Source organism: Elephas maximus, chromosome 8, assembly GCF_024166365.1.
Source record: "Elephas maximus indicus isolate mEleMax1 chromosome 8, mEleMax1 primary haplotype, whole genome shotgun sequence".
Taxonomy (NCBI): Eukaryota; Metazoa; Chordata; class Mammalia; order Proboscidea; family Elephantidae; genus Elephas; species Elephas maximus.
The window spans coordinates 50,419,722-50,435,726 of NC_064826.1; the positions used below are offsets into that span (position 1 = coordinate 50,419,722).

At 34.6% G+C, this 16,005-nt stretch overlaps 1 protein-coding gene across 10 annotated transcripts in view; it reads left to right on the forward strand.

Moving 5' to 3' along the window:
• Positions 1 to 16,005, forward strand: part of CD36 (CD36 molecule) — a 113,359-nt gene that overhangs the window by 51,078 nt on the left and 46,276 nt on the right. For 2 of the 10 annotated variants that reach the window (XM_049893589.1, XM_049893594.1), the window contains exon 1: positions 8,349 to 8,993. The exons of 5 other annotated variants lie outside the window; for them this stretch is intronic. The gene's annotated coding sequence lies outside the window, so the exon portion shown is untranslated. Of the gene's footprint in view, positions 1 to 358; positions 394 to 6,850; positions 7,182 to 8,348; positions 8,994 to 16,005 lie in introns of those variants that run through there. 3 more of the 10 variants (XM_049893591.1, XM_049893596.1, XM_049893592.1) reach the window with 3 other exon arrangements.

Genomic DNA, 16,005 nt, shown 5'->3' on the forward strand with positions numbered 1-16,005 from the left:
TCATAAAATAATACTTGTTTTTATTATTGATTTTTTTTTCCTGCTATTTTACCATACCATGCTTTAAGACCTAGTTACTCTTTTACCTGAATATTTCAGTTTTTTTCCCCTACTTTATCAACAAAACTTACTCTAACAACTATGGTTAGTATAACATTTCCTTGGATTTCTTTACATCATTTAAATGTTGGCATTTTTTTCTCTCAGAGACTCAAGTTAGCTTTGCAAACTGTCCAAGCAATGATTAGTTCTGCCAGCATTTTGAGATGGCCTTGAAATTTACATATTGACTTGGCCCTGCCCACATGAGAACTACCCATATATACAGAAGTACTCTCTCCTTAGTCTCTCTTTTACACAGAGCTCCTAGCATGGCTTCTGTTAAACAGATAGGTAAGATTATTTTATATTTTTAATGTAGTATATTTGCTTTCATCTTGTCTTTTGATTCAAATACCCTGAGATTCTAAACTTCAGATTCTGCATTTTGTCTTTAATAATGCCCTCGAAATTTTCAAGATGATATTAGAATTCTCCATTTTCATCTCTCAGTCCTTCATTGGCATTAGATTACATTTTTGTGTCTTGTGCATTTAATATTCTTGTTTTCATAGTATATTACTTCAGAGCACTTAATTGTGCTCATGTGGAACCTGTACATAAATCAAATTTATATGTTTATATATGTGTGTGTATGTTTATATATGTGTGTGTATATATATATGCATACATAAAATCACTTATATACACATATATATGATTCCCAGTGCCATCGAGTCAATGTACATATATATCCATATATATTTGTGTCTGTACACCACATCCATGATTACTTATCCCCTAAAGATTAAAGCAAATTTTGCCATATAGTTTCACATTGATAACTAATATTTTCAGATAATTTACAGGTCTTTACAATGGATTTTTATCTGTTTTACTTATTCTCCAAATAATTGGTAAATGCCATTTGCAGAATATGTGCACTGTTCAATCCTTAAAAAAAAAAAAAAAAAAAATTTTTTTTTTTTTTCAATCCTTGTCTATCATGTTTAGACATCCTTTTCTTCTCAATGAAATACCAGGTTCTTTAAAAAATGTTATTAAGTTTATACAAACTTTCTGAAAATAATATGTAAAATTAAGTATTGATCTAGAACTTATCTATCATTTTTGTCAAAAAGAATTTTGGTTTACTGTACAGGCTCTAGAGTCAGTTTGTCTGGGTTTTATTCCTTGTTCTGCAACGTATTAGCTTTGTAACCTCAGGTAGATCTCTAAAGAGTATGGTAAGGTGGTATGACTGGTCCGTAGGTAATATACATAAAATACTTACTCTGTCACTTAGCAGACATTAAGTTCCTAGTATGTGTTAACTCCACTATTGTATCATCATCATCTTCATAATTTATAAGTCTTTACTTACCCACACAATCTGGAATGGAGATGTGTTTTATATTGCAAACACATCTTTTTTTTTTTTTGGGCTGAACTGTAAAAAACTCAATCATTTCAAATAAAAAAATAAATCTTATCTAATATCTTAAACTATCAATACTTTATATCTGCAAATGGCTTTAAACCTTTAAGTTTAAATCTGCCATCTGATTTGACCCTCATCTGGGGGGTATAGGTCTGCTCTGTCTCATTACCCTCTTTGACATTCCAGTTCACAAACCCTATCCTTAATAAAGCTGTGATCAGAACACCAGCCAGGTGAAACTGTCTAGCAGGCCCATAGTGGCTTTTACATATGTTGCAATATTTGTACTGAACATGTTGTACTCTTCCTCTTTTGCATAGTAAGCATTAAATTTCATTAATCAACTTATCATCTGAAAATACTATTCCAAAGGATTGAAAAAAAAAAAAAACCATATACAAAAAACCCATAGAAATATTAAAATAAAGCTTGTGTATTATTTTTCATATTCTTGAAGTGGAGAAAGCCTTTAAAAGCAATGATACAATTTCTTAAAAGGAAATGCTTTGAAAGTTATAATCATATAAAAACTGAAAAATTGTGTAATTGAACAATACAATAAATATAAAGTAAAAAACATGATAAATTTTAAAATTGGGAAACAAATGTCAGAAGACTGATTATTTTCTTAACCAGCTAATAAACAAACCTAGGTTTGGATTAGGGGGAAAAAGATGAACAAGGATATGATCACAAATCTATAGAAAAGACAAATTGTTAATAAATTTAATAAAAGGTTAAGCTTCACTCATAATTAAATATTTACAAATAAAAGCAATGCACTTGCTAAAAACAGTAAAGCCCAGTATGAGTGACGGGCACTCACACTCTTGTAAACATTGTTTACAAACATTCAGGAACAGAAGTTTGGCAAAACTGTCCCTACAAAATGAATGAATAAAAACACTTTTCACCCACTTCCTGCTGTTTACTGGTATTCTAGCACAGGTAAATAAAGCTGTGTGTATAAGAATGTTTAGCATTGTTTTTTAAGAGAAAAGAACTAGAAACAATAAAAACACCCACTAAATAGAGAACTGGTTATTTGAAAGATAAGACATCATTCACTATGCACTATTTTATAATATTGAAGCATTTCAAGACCTATTCTGAAATACAATGGTGTCAGTGATAGAAAAATATCCCTACACCTACAAGGAAGACCAGTTAATATGACTATTATTCAAATTTATGCATGAACCACTAGTGCCAAAGATGAAGAAATTGAAGATTTTTACCTACTTCTGCAGTCTGAAATTTATTAAATATGCAATCAAGATGCATTGATAATTACTGATGATTGGAATGTGAAAGTTGGAAATGAAGAAGGATCGCTAGTTGGAAAATATGGCCTTAGTAATAGAAATGACAAGGAAGAAAACATGAAAGAATTTTGCAAGACCAATGACCTATTCATTGGAAATACTTTTTTCAACAACATAAAATGGTGTCTATATAGGTGAACATTGCTGAATAGAATACACAGGAATCAAATCAACTACAATTGTGGAAAGAGACAATGGGGAAGCTTAGTATCATCAGTCAGATCAAAGCCAGGGGCCAACTGCAGAACAAACCATCAACTGCTCAACAATTGCTCATATGCAAGTTCAAACTGAGGAGTCCTGGTAGTGCAGTAGTTAAAGCTCTCGGCTGCTAACCAAAAGGTTAGCAGTTCTAACCCACCGGTAGCTCCTAGCTCCACAGAAGAAAGATGTGGCAGTCGGCTTCTGTAAAGTTTTCCAGCCTAGGAAACCCTATGGGCAGTTCTACCCTGTACTGTAGGGTCACTGTGAGTCTGAATCAACTTGAAGGCAGTAGGGGTAAAAGTTCACGTTGAAGCTGAAGAAAATTAAAACAAGTCCATGAAAGCCAGAGTATGACCTTCAGTATATTCCACCTGAATTTAGAGACCATCTCAAGAATAGATTAGACTCATTGAATATGTATGACCAAAGACCAGACAAGTTGTGGGATGACATTAAGGACATCATGCATGAAAAAAGCAAAAGGTCATTAAAAAGACAGAAAAAAAAAAGGATGAGAATGGATGTCAGAAGAGACCCTGAAACTTGTTATTCAATGTAGAGTAGCTAAAGTGAAAGGAAGAAATGATGATGTAAAAGGGCTGAACAGAAGATTTCAAAGGGTGACTTGAGAAGACAGAGTAAATATTACTATGACATGTGCAAAGACCTGGAGTTAGAAAACCAAAAGGGAAGAACATGCTCAGCATTTCTCAAGCTGAAAGAACTGAAGAAAAAAATCAAGCCTCAGGTTGCAATACTGAAGGATTCTACAGGGAAAATATTAAACGACGCAGGAAGCATCAAAAGATGAAAGAAGGAATACACAGAGTATCTGCATCAAAAAGAATTGGTGGACATTCAGTGATTTCAGGAGGTAGCATATGATTAAGAACTGATGGTACTGAAGGAAGAAGCTCAAGCTGCACTGAAGGTACTAGCGAAAAACAAGGCTCTAGGAATTAATGGATACCAGTTTGGATATTTCAATAGATGGTTGCTACTTTGGAAGCATTTACTTGTCTACACCAAGAAATTTGGAAGACAGATACCTGGCCAGCCAACTGGAAGAGATCCATATATGTGCCTACTCCAAAGAAAGTTGATCCAATAAAATGCAGACTTTATTAATGAATATCATTAATATCACATGCAAGTAAAATTTTGCTGCTGATAATTCAAAAAACGATCACAGCAGTAGATCAACAGAGAACTGCCAGAAATTCAAGCTGGATTCGGAAGAGAAAGTGGAGTGAAGGATTTCATTGCTGATGTCAGACGGATCATGGCTGAAAGCAGAGAATATCAGAAAGATGTTTACCTGTGTTTTATTGACTATGCAAAGGTATTTGACTGTGTGGATCATAACAAATTATGGATAACATTGATAAGAATGGTAATTCCAGAGTATTTAATTGTGCTCATGTGGAACTTGTACATAGATCAAGAGGCAGTTGTTCGAACAGAGCAGGGGGGATACTGCACGTTTTAAAACCAGGAAAGTTGTGTCAGTGTTGTATCCTTTCTCACTACCTATTCAGCCTGTATGCTGAGCAAATAATCTGAGAAGCTTGACTATAAGAAGAAGATTGGAGGAAGACTCATTAACTACCTGTGATATGCATATGATACAACCTTCCTTGCTGAAAGTGAAGAGGACTTGAAGCACTGCTGATGAAGATCAAAGACTACTGTCTTCAGTATGGGTTACACCTTGACATAACGAAAACAAAATGGTCACAACTGGACCAATAAGCAACATCACAATAAACAGAGAAATATTGGAGTTGTCAAGGTTTTTATTTTACTTGGATCCACAATCAACACTCATAGAAGCAGCAGTCAAGAAATCAAACCACATATTGCATTTGGCAAATCTGCTGCAAAATACCTCTTTAAAGTGTAAAAAAACAGACATCACCTTGAGGACTAAGGTGCACCTGAACCAAGCCATGGTATTTTCAATTGCCTCATATGCATGTGAAAGCTGGACAGTGAATAAGGAAGGCTGAAGAAGAACTGACACCTTTGAATTATGGTGTAGATGAAAAATATTGACTATACCATGAACTGCCAAAGAACGAACAAATCTGTCTTGCAAGAAGTACAGCCAGAATGCTCCTTAGAAGTGAGGATGGCAAAAGTCCATCTCATGTACTTGGACATGTTATCAGGAGGGACCAGTCCCTGGAGAAGGACATTATTCTTGGTAAAGAAAGGGTCAGTTAAAAAAAGGAAGACCTTCAACAAGATGAATTGACACAGCAACTGCAATGATGGGCTCGAAGACAGCAACAATCGTGAGTATGGCACAGTACCAGACAGTGCTTCCTTCCGTTGTGCACAGGGTCGTTATGAGTCGGAACCAACTTGGCAGCACCTAACAACAGAGTTTGCAATAATGGAAAACAGATTAGCTGTGTCCATGGTAAGGAAATATCTATGTAAAAGACAATATGAAAAGAGGCAAGTTTTAAGAAGTATGATTTGCTGTGTATTATCCCATATGCATAAATTTTATAAAATTACTTGAAGGGTATGTATAAATACCTCACACTGGTTACATGTGAAGAATAGAATTGGAGTTGAAAGAGACTTCTTATTTTATACCTTTCTATACTGTTTAATATTTTTTATTTTTCTGTATTACTTTAATAAATTTGTTTATACTGTTTAATATTTCTTTGCTGTATTACTTTAATAAATTTCCTAAAGATTTGCTTAATAGCCAATAATAATCATACAATTATTTATTAAACAAATACTATAAAAAATTTTTTTTTTTTTTCCCCCAGGCACTGTGCTAAATCCTTCGTATTATCACTCCTACTCCTTCCAACAATTCTGTGAAGGAGATATTATTCCCACTGTGGGTTAGAGGCATTAAACCATTAGCAAGAAGTCACACACTTGAGGAAGCGATGAATTCTAGATTCAAACCCTGGTTCATTCACTGTAATAGCAGATGGTCTGAACACTCTTCAGACCATTGCATATTTGTGTTATGAACAAGCAGCATAGTCATCTGATTTCCATTCATTCATACTACTTTCAAAATGTTATTATGGTTAAAATTATCTTTGTTTATTTCCATTCATTCGACCAATTACCAACTCTGAGATAAACATTTCTCTCCTTATGGACTCTCCATTCTAGTGGGTGCAGAGACAGTATCAAAACATAAGGCAAGTGTAGACTATGCCCCTTGGTGAAAAATGATCTACAGCAAGCAAAGCAGAAAAGGGGCAGAGGCTTGCAGAAGAGGTCCCACTGGGAATGGGAACATTGTTTGAGTGCCTAGTAATTATCAGAACATCAGCTAGGAGCTCTGCACAACTCACCTCATTTAGTCTTTATTAAAACAATTGCAGTGGAGTCCATTCCAACTCATAGTGACCCCATGTGTGTCAGAGTAGGACTGTGCTCCATAGCGTTTTCAATGCAGATTTTTTGGAAGTAGATTGCCTGGCCTTTCTTCCAAGGCACCTCTGGGTGAACTTGAACCTCCATCCAATCTCTTGGTTAGTATTGGAGCGCATTAGCCATTTGTACCACTCAGGGATTCCTAGTCCTCATTAAAAAAAAAAAAAAAAATTTACCACCCTCTTATTTCTTTTGTTTTGTTTTTCTCATTTTTTGATTAAGAAACTAAGTGAGTCATTTAACCAGCATGGAGATTCAAACTCATGTCTGTCTGATTCAAAACCCTAAAAAAAAAACTCCAAAGAATTATGTCTAAGCTGATATTAGTATATTGAAAAATTCTGTCATTCTAAGAAATTTATTTAGTGTGATAGTGGATTTATGTAAGGGAAAGTGTACCCTCACATAAAACAACCCTTCAAAATATGGTGGGTAGACACCTTTTGAAATTGAAAACCTTGATTTCTTTACTCTGAAATGAATATAGCATCTTGTTGCTTTATTGTTTAAGCTGTGTACTTTACCAAAAAGCCAAATACAGGATTGAAGATTTTACTTAGCTTTGCGCTTTTTGGGTCTTGTGTACTAAGCTACTCAGGAACTGTTGTCCATGGGATTGCACACTTAACAGCTGCCTCTGGGAGTGTAACTTTGATTCCTTGGACTGCTCCTGGGAGTGTGTGACATTTTGCTCTCCAGAGAGAGTCAGAGGATTTGGATGGCAATAGGCTACTGATTAAAATATGATCCAAGTAAGTTCAGGGTCAACTTAAGCATCTATTTTGCATGTATTTTTCTCCAAAATATATTTCTCTATTAGTGTTAATATTCTCATTATAATTTAACTGTCCTTTCTATATGTTTAAAATATTAACTTTAAAATAGATCCTATCTGAAGTCTTGTGTTGGCAAGCTATTCCTGAATTGCCATATTTGATTGTGTATGAGTGTGTGTGTGTATTAAGTTTGAGGAGAAAATATTTATATCAAAGCAGCATAAATATGGTAAAAAAAAAAGATATTCCTAATCAAAATATGAATTAAATGAGCCTTTATATTCTCTCTTAAATGATGCAGCAAAAATAAGAGGTCATAGTTACAAGGAAATGGCTTTTTACCTGAAATCCCTGGAAGTCATTCTTTCAAAATGAAAAGTATAAATCATAATGAGATTTGCACAAGGCTATTTCTATTTTATATTAATGAAGTGGTCTGCAATTTGAAATAAAAACATTCCAATAAATATACCTAAAGTATTTTATGACTTATCATTAATTTTAAAATACATATGTCAGCAAAAATACCCTAGAAAAAGAAAGCAATGCTTGAGAAAAGAGTACTGGAGGTTCCTTTCCGGTTCAACGGCACTGCTTACGAATGACAGGATTCATTGTCTTCCCCGCATGTTCAGGAGAGACAGCACAAGCAATCCCAATGATAAGGACTGGTTTAAATACGATCTAATGAACTAAATATAATTCTGCCCATTATTGTTAAAAAAAGTTGCTTTATTTCAAGGTTGAGTTGAAAGCATGTATCCAGCTGGCCTGTCTGAGAGAAGACAGTTAAACCATCTAAAGATTTTGCCTCTGTGGGTCTGAGAATATTTTTGTGAGAATGGCGTCTTAACATTGAGGGCCTTTCTTTCCAAAAGGCACAAAGTCTCCTATTTTGTATTATTATAGAAATATTGATTTTTAAGTGACTTAGTTTTTTTTTTTTTTTTTTTAAGTATATACTTTCTTTACAGTAAATGGCCTTCTTAAGTAGTAACTATTTAAACGTCATTTATGTTGAAGAAGTTTAAGCGTTTTGGTTTTTTGGTATAGGGATTTTTCTGTGCTCATACAACTTTTGTACAACTAACAAAATGATAGTTAAGAACTTCCTGTTAGAACAATAGGCTACTTCCTTTTTTAAGGTCTGTTTGTCATCCTTGTTGATTGACAGGGTCTCCAACTGTTTTAAAAATTGTCTTTAAGCACGTCACATTAATCCTATATAGAAAAGTGCATTTCGTTTACTTTGAGATGAGTTTTGTAAGCTAAAACATAATAGGGAAGTGAGAATATGACTATTTTCCCCCAACTTACCCTTTTCCCCTTAGGCCCAGTTCCGCATCTGGAATAATGATTGTGAGTAAAAAAGAATATATTAGTGGCAGCTCAGTAAGTCAGTGCCTTTGACTCTCTGGCTTCTGATTCACTTGGATGGGGAAATAACCTCCGTCACCCACCCCGCCCCCGAAAAAAAAGTGCAGCTGAGAACTTCAGATATAGGTAATGGGTCCTTACCAGACCAAAAAATAGACTTTTAGGAGCTTTACTAGTAGTCTGTGTGGGTTTCTTCTCTTTCTTCTTCTTTTTCCTTCTTCCTTTGGCAACAAACTACATACTGGGATTTGACGTTATTTTTTTAAAAGCATGTTTAAACTCTCACACACTTTATGTAATTGAGGGTTGCAGTGTAGGATTTTTCTGCAAGATACCACTTGATCCTACTAAGAATTTTCTGCTTAAATGTTGGAGCACTTGACTGAAAAATCCTTCTTGTCCTTTTTAAAGGTAAGTCCTATGATTTTTTTTAATATAAAAAAAGACCAAGGGATTTTTCATCTCCCAAATGGTGACAGATGACACTACTATAGAAGTACTCTGAGAAATTATACAAAAACTAAACTATTAACTGTTTTCTTAAGTCAGTAAGCTTTATTTAAAAATCAGATTTATGGCGTTTTCCAAGTTATCAGTCTTCCTATATAAAATATTAAAATCTTGTCCAATGGCCAATGACATTTCAATTCTTGATGTTTAAAATCTTATGTTTATTTTTAAACATTTATTGGTTAATGTTTAAAAGAATTTACAATCCAATTTAGATCTTGTAAAACTTTCATTGTATACTTAGGCTATTTATGATTTTTAATTTACAGTATAAATGAAGATCATTATAAACGAAGATCAATATAGTAAGATTTAGTTTTCATAGATGACCTGCCAGACTTGTGTTGGCATGTTTTCTAGTATGCAATTGCTAACCACTTATTACTGTACAGAATCATTAGCTTATTTAATTTTAATCTGAACTGCATAATTTTTGGTGAGACTGACTTTGCCTACATGGTCAGTGCAATGTATATTTTGGAAATGTTTTTCTTCTTTTTTTTTTTTAAACTCAACAAAAATATTATAACTGCTACTGGGAATGGTTCAACAAACATAAAAACTTGTTGCCTTCGAGTAGATTCCAACTCATAGTTACCCAGTAGGACAGGGTAGAACTGCCCCACAGGGTTTCCAAAGAGCAGCTGGTAGATTCAAACTGCCGACCCCTTGGTTAGTAGCTGAGTTCTTAACCACTACATCACTGGGAATGGTAGATTATATTAATTCTAAATAATAATCCTGGATCTAATTAATTAGTGTAAACTAGTATAAAATTTGGTATCAGAATAAAAATAAAACAAAATTAATGTTTTGGGATATTTAAGAAGCTTATTAATGATTTGGGGGTGTTTAAGGTTATTACAAATATGAGTAATTCTTTTCTTAAATGATGCTACTGAGTTTAAATAAAGGATAAATAGTTCTGGAGAAATTAACTGAAAGGCTCAATTAAATTTTAGTAGGTGAATTTGTAAATAATGTAAATGGCATAAATTATCTAAATTTCAAACTGTGTCTAGAATTATCAAGTAACATAAGATTGTTTATAAAGATTTTTAACACACTTTTCAATCCTTTCTATGTGGTTCTAGGTCGGTAGTATCTTTTGAATCAAAAAGAAAACATTGGTTTAAATATTGGTTCATACGGTAACCAAAATGAAATATTTAAAAAATTTTTTTATGTACACAGATCAGTAGGCCATTGGACTATGTGAGCAGAAAATGTATAGAATTTTTTTCATTCACTGGAAGAGTTATTTTGCCAAAACAATAAATCAAATACACAACTATCATAACAGGATAGCTCATAAAGAATATCATAATTACATTTGGGAGATACTTGGACAGAGTGTACTCAAATTCCTGGAATTTACCTCAGAAGGTATAGTTGTCACCCTTATTTTTAGTGGAAGTTCTTGACCTTGCATTTTTGTTTGTTATTTTTCTCTTTGAGGAACTCACTATGTAACAGTTTTCTGGTTAATTCTGAAATGTTTTAGTTCATTGTCCCGATATATGGCTAAAACTTTCAAGGAACATTGTTCTATGCTAATAGCTGCATTTCTGTTTGCCTGATATTCTAAGGTTCTAGAAAATCTCTTCAGATTTTTTTGTATTCTAAATGTTCTGCAAATAATTATCCTTATTTACGTAAAATGTGCACATTTACTGCATTTTTTGAAATAACACTTTATTTAACTACTGTGAAATACCATTTTACTGTTATGTTATGGTTTGATTTTCATAGCAAGATTTTATAATTTACCCTTTCCTTCTTGGCCCCAGTTCAGCATCTGGAATAATGATTGTGAGTAAAACAGAATATATTAGGAGCAGGTCAATAAGTAAATTCCCTTTGTCTCTCTAGCCCCTGACTAACTTGGATGGGAAAATAACTTAAAAAAGAAAAGTACTGGTGCAGTATTTCAGATATAGGTAATAGGTCCTTAGCAGACCATAGTTAAATTTTATTTAACACTCATAACCTTATTTTATGTGTAATGTACTCATGTCAGAGAAAACTATAAGAAGATGGAGAATTGAACCTAGATTACCTTGACTTTAAAGCCCAGACCTTAACCACTGCAAAACTTACATATCTTTCTGTTTATAATAGAATTCTGGGTGGAAAAAAAAAATTGTAACATTCTTGTCTAAGATTCATTGATAATCCTATTTAACCAATATGACTCTAAGAGAATCATTTCAAAATTATAGTAATCCTCGATTCATAAACCTCCAGAAGATAAGCTTATTTCTAGAAGGATTTATGGTATAAGAGCTGGAAATGCACATACAAGTAAATCAAAGGATTGTGGTAACTTCAATAAGATAAGATGTTGGAGATCTCCCAGTTCAATGTTTTTGAAACTTCTCTGCATAGACTTTGGATTCTGTTGGGATAACTCACAGCTCAAGTGAGGTGTGACTAAAAGGCGGAAGGGGCAATTTTTGTCCCTTTCTTTTACCAGCATAGCTTTCCTTTAAATAGTCTTTAGATATTGGGATTGTGTGTAAAATTTCATTTGAAAGGAGAATTCCATCCCTAAAGAGGCGTCTATGATGCAGGAGTCTAATGACCTTCTGTTTCCCGATGATGAAATAATCAGATTTAAATGATTGATTTGTACCCATTTAGCCTAGCATGGATTCAGATCCACATCTTTTTAATGCCTAGGTCACCATGACTTTGTGAACACACATGGATATGGTGTAGGGTGAGAGTATGAAGAGAAATTTAATTTAAAATTTGAAAGCTAACATCTATCACTCATTTTCAACCAGTTGTTGACGGCGCCACAAATTGGGTTGTTGGGCAGATGCAGTATTTCTTAGGTGAGGAACGCTTTTGTGTTCCCACCCTGAATATGACTATTTGTTCACAGTATAGAAAACACCAGAGTGATAGCCTGTATTTAGCAGTTATAGTGGCTGTTTAAGAAAAGTATGTCGCAATAACATTTTAAGGTGCTTTACAGTTACATTTTGCAAAAGAATGACAGTGTGTGGAATGGAAAATAGAGGCCTATAACCTCGCTTTCTTTCCTGAGGGCAAGCAGAAGGAAAGCTTATGGATAAAATAGAAATTTTAGATATCTGGTTATTAGTTAGAAAATATCAGCCAAGTCATGACACTTGTTTATGGTACAAGTACCCTGGAAATCTGAAACTATTTCAAGTTTCATAGTTCACATCCCAGGAAATTTTACCTCTGGGCCATGCCTTTTCTGGGTGGAGTTTCCCTGGGAACACACCTTTATCCACACATGAGAATAATTATAGGTTCTCTGGGAATTCGCTCTGATGTCCTGGCCTATTGGGCAGGCTTCTTATAGCTCAGCCTACCTTAAAAAAAAAAACCTTAGGCTTGGTTAAAAGAAAAAAACAAACAAAAAAACACCTCAATCTCTCAGTTTCTGCCAGATTCCCAACATATTGGAACGGTATAATGCTCAAAGGGTCATACTAGAATCACCCTGTGGATTTGACAGCAAAGGAAGAGAAAAAGTTCTATTCTTCCTCCTCCTTTCAAAGACAGCCCAAGGGAATAGAAGCCACTCACAAATTCTACTGAAGAAGTAAGATTTATAATCTATAAAGTGGATAGAAAACAGCTACCTATATGATCAAGAAAGTTATGTGATTAGTGCCACTTTTAAACATGTTTTTTATTTTCCCTTCCTTTTTTGTACAAGTCTCAATAATTGGTTTTCTTTCCTGTACCTGTGATTGCTCTTTGCCTTCTAAGTTTAAGTACTTTAAACAGGCAGTAAATTATTACACATATCAATGTCTTAGCAATTTCTTATAAAGGACAAATAACAATTTGTAAAGAATAAAATTTTTCACAAAGTTAGCAAGGAAAATATATTACCTATTTTAATATGTAAGGATCTGTGTTATATAGGAAATCCAATACATAAATTTTGCATGCTCTAAGAAGCTAAATTAAAGGGAAGGGTAGAGACCAACTATACTTGGTGGCAACATGGTGGAAGAGTTGTTGAGTAGAATGTGCTGTGTAACCTGAACTTTTCTCTAAGGCACTCTGTGAATGTCTCACACAATGTGTTTGGCCCCCCTTTACCTCAGTATGAAGCTAATTATAATTTTGTAGTATGTAACATAAGGATAAATTATGATTATAATAGCAATACTTAATTACTCATAGTGACAAAGCGTTGAAAGATAATAAATGAACCTAAGTAATACCCATAATCCGGCCTCATCTTAGCAAAATATATTAGAATTTTACATCAAGATAATAAAAGTAAATCAACCAGTTGTAAATTTAAACAAGGAGACAAGCTCGATATCTATTTCAAAAAATATCAGACCATGGATGGAGTAATATTAGATTAGTACTTGTAACTTTGCTTATATATAAAATGTAGACCAATATTAGACTAGTAACTTTCCAATCATATGCTTCAATGGAATAAATTACTCAACACTTGTACTTTCTGATGAATTTGACTTTGATTCAACAGCAGTAGGATGTGTACACTATCTTACTTCAGTATTAAGTTCAAAGCAGAGACTAGGGAGTACCCAGGGCTCTTCATTGCTCAACAGCTCTGGGAACAGAGTCCACAGATGTCATTATAATGTGCTTTCAGGTTAGAGAGGGGGGCATTGGAGAATATGTGCTACTTCCATGGTTCTCCAGTGCACATTCACAGGACTGTCTGCCTCTTTCCTGTAGTGTAGAGCTGCTTAAATAAATGACACAAATTCTGGAAAAGGTCAGATAAATTCACCACTAGGTTGTGACAGGTAGAGCCCTGGCTGCCCAGTGCTTAAGTGCTATGGCAGCTAACCAAAAGGTCAGCAGTTCGAATCTACCAGCTGCTCCGTGGAAGTGAATGGGGAAGTTCTACTCTGTCCTACGAGGTCGCTATGAGTTGGAATCAACAACTGGTTTGGTTTTGGTTTAGGTTGTAACATAGAATCTGGAAAGAGGCCAATATATACACATATAGCTATTTTTAAAGCAATAGAGTTATCATTTTTATATCATTTTATGTCTTATCTGTCTGTTAGAGTGGCAGATGACATTAATATTGACTTTTTATTGAGGATTATATAGAATATAAAATTAACTTTCCAAAAGAGATCAGAATTAATCTTTGAGTTGTATTTTTCTTTTCATGGATTCATGGAAAGACTGAAATTTGACATTGGGTACAAGCTGCCTCATTTTTTAAAGGGCTCACCAAATCATAGGTTTCTGAAAGAGATTCTCCACGAGCATCCTAATAGTGGAAAAGAAGAATGCCAGGAAGTAGTGGGGAAGCTGTTGTTAGGTGCCATCGAGTTAGTTCCAACACATAGTGACCTTGTGCACAACAGAACAAAACACTGCCCAGTCCTGCTCTAGTCCTCACAATCATTGCTGTATTTGAGCCCATTGCTGCATCCACTGTGTCAATCTATCTCATTGTGGATCTTCCTTTTTTTTTGGTGACCCTGTATTTACCAAGCATTATGTTCTTCTCCAGGAACTAGTCCCTCCTGATAGCAGGTCCAAAGTAAGTGGGACAAAGTCTCACTACCCTTGCTTCTAAAGAACATTTTGGCTGTACTTCTTCCAAGATAGATTTGTTCGTTCTTCTGGCAGTCCATGGTATATTCAAATTTTTTTGCCAACACCGTAATTGAAAGGCATCAATTCTTCTGTCTTCCTTACTCATTGTCCAGCTTTGGCATGCATATGAGGTGATTGAAAATACCATGGCTTGGGTCAGGTGCACCTTAGTCCTCAAAGTGACATCTTTGGTTTTTAACAGTTTAAAGAGATCTTTTGCAGCAGATTTGCCCAATGCAATACCAAAAAAAAAAAAAAAAAACCCATAGCCGTTGAGTCGACTTCAACTGATAGAGACCCTATAGGACAGAGTAGAACTGCCCTGTAGGGCTTCCAAGGAACACCTGGTGGATTTGAACTGCCGGCCTTTTGGTTAACAGTCGTAGCTCTTAACTACTACACCACTAGGGTTTCCACCCAATGCAATAAGTTGTTTAATTTCCTGACTGCTGCTTCCCTGAGCGTTGATTATGAATTCAAGTAAAATCTTTGACAACTACAATATTTTCTTCATTTATCTGATGTCACTTACTGGATTAGTTGTGAGGATGGTTGTTTTCTTTATGTTCAGGTATAATCCATATTGAAGGCTATAGCCTTTGATTTTCATATGTAAGTGCTTCAAGTCCTCTTTACTTTCGTCTGCATATTGCAGGTTGTTAATTAGTCTTCCTCCAATCCTGATGCCCCATTCTTCTTCATATAGTTCAGCTTCTCTGATTATTTGCTCAGCATACAGATTGAATAGGTGTAGTGAAAGGATACATCCCTGATGCACATCTCTCCTGACTTTAAAACATGCAGTATTCCCTTTTTCTGTTCGAACAACTGCCTCTTGATCTATGTACAGGTTCCTTGTGAGCACAATTAAGTGTTCTGGAATTTCCATTCTTGGCAATGTAATCCATAATTTGTTATGATCCACAGAGTCGAATGCCTTTGCATAGTCAATAAAACACAGGTAAACATCTTTCGGGTATTCTCTGCTCTCAGCCAAGATCCTTCTAACATTATCTATGATATTCCTTATTCTACCCCCTCTTCTGAATCTAACTTGAATTTCTGGTTGTTCCCTGTCGATATACTGCTGCAATCACTTTTGAAAGATCTTCAGCAAAATTTTACTTGCATGTGATATTAATGGTATTGTTGTATAATTTCCGTATTTGGTTGGATCACCTTTCTTTGGAATAGGCATAAATAACCCTGGTGGTGTAGTGGTTAAGTACTACAGCTGCTAACCCAAGGGTCGACAGTTCAAATCTGCCAGGCACTCTTTGGAAACTCTTTGGGGCAGTTCTACTCTGTCCTATAGGGTTGC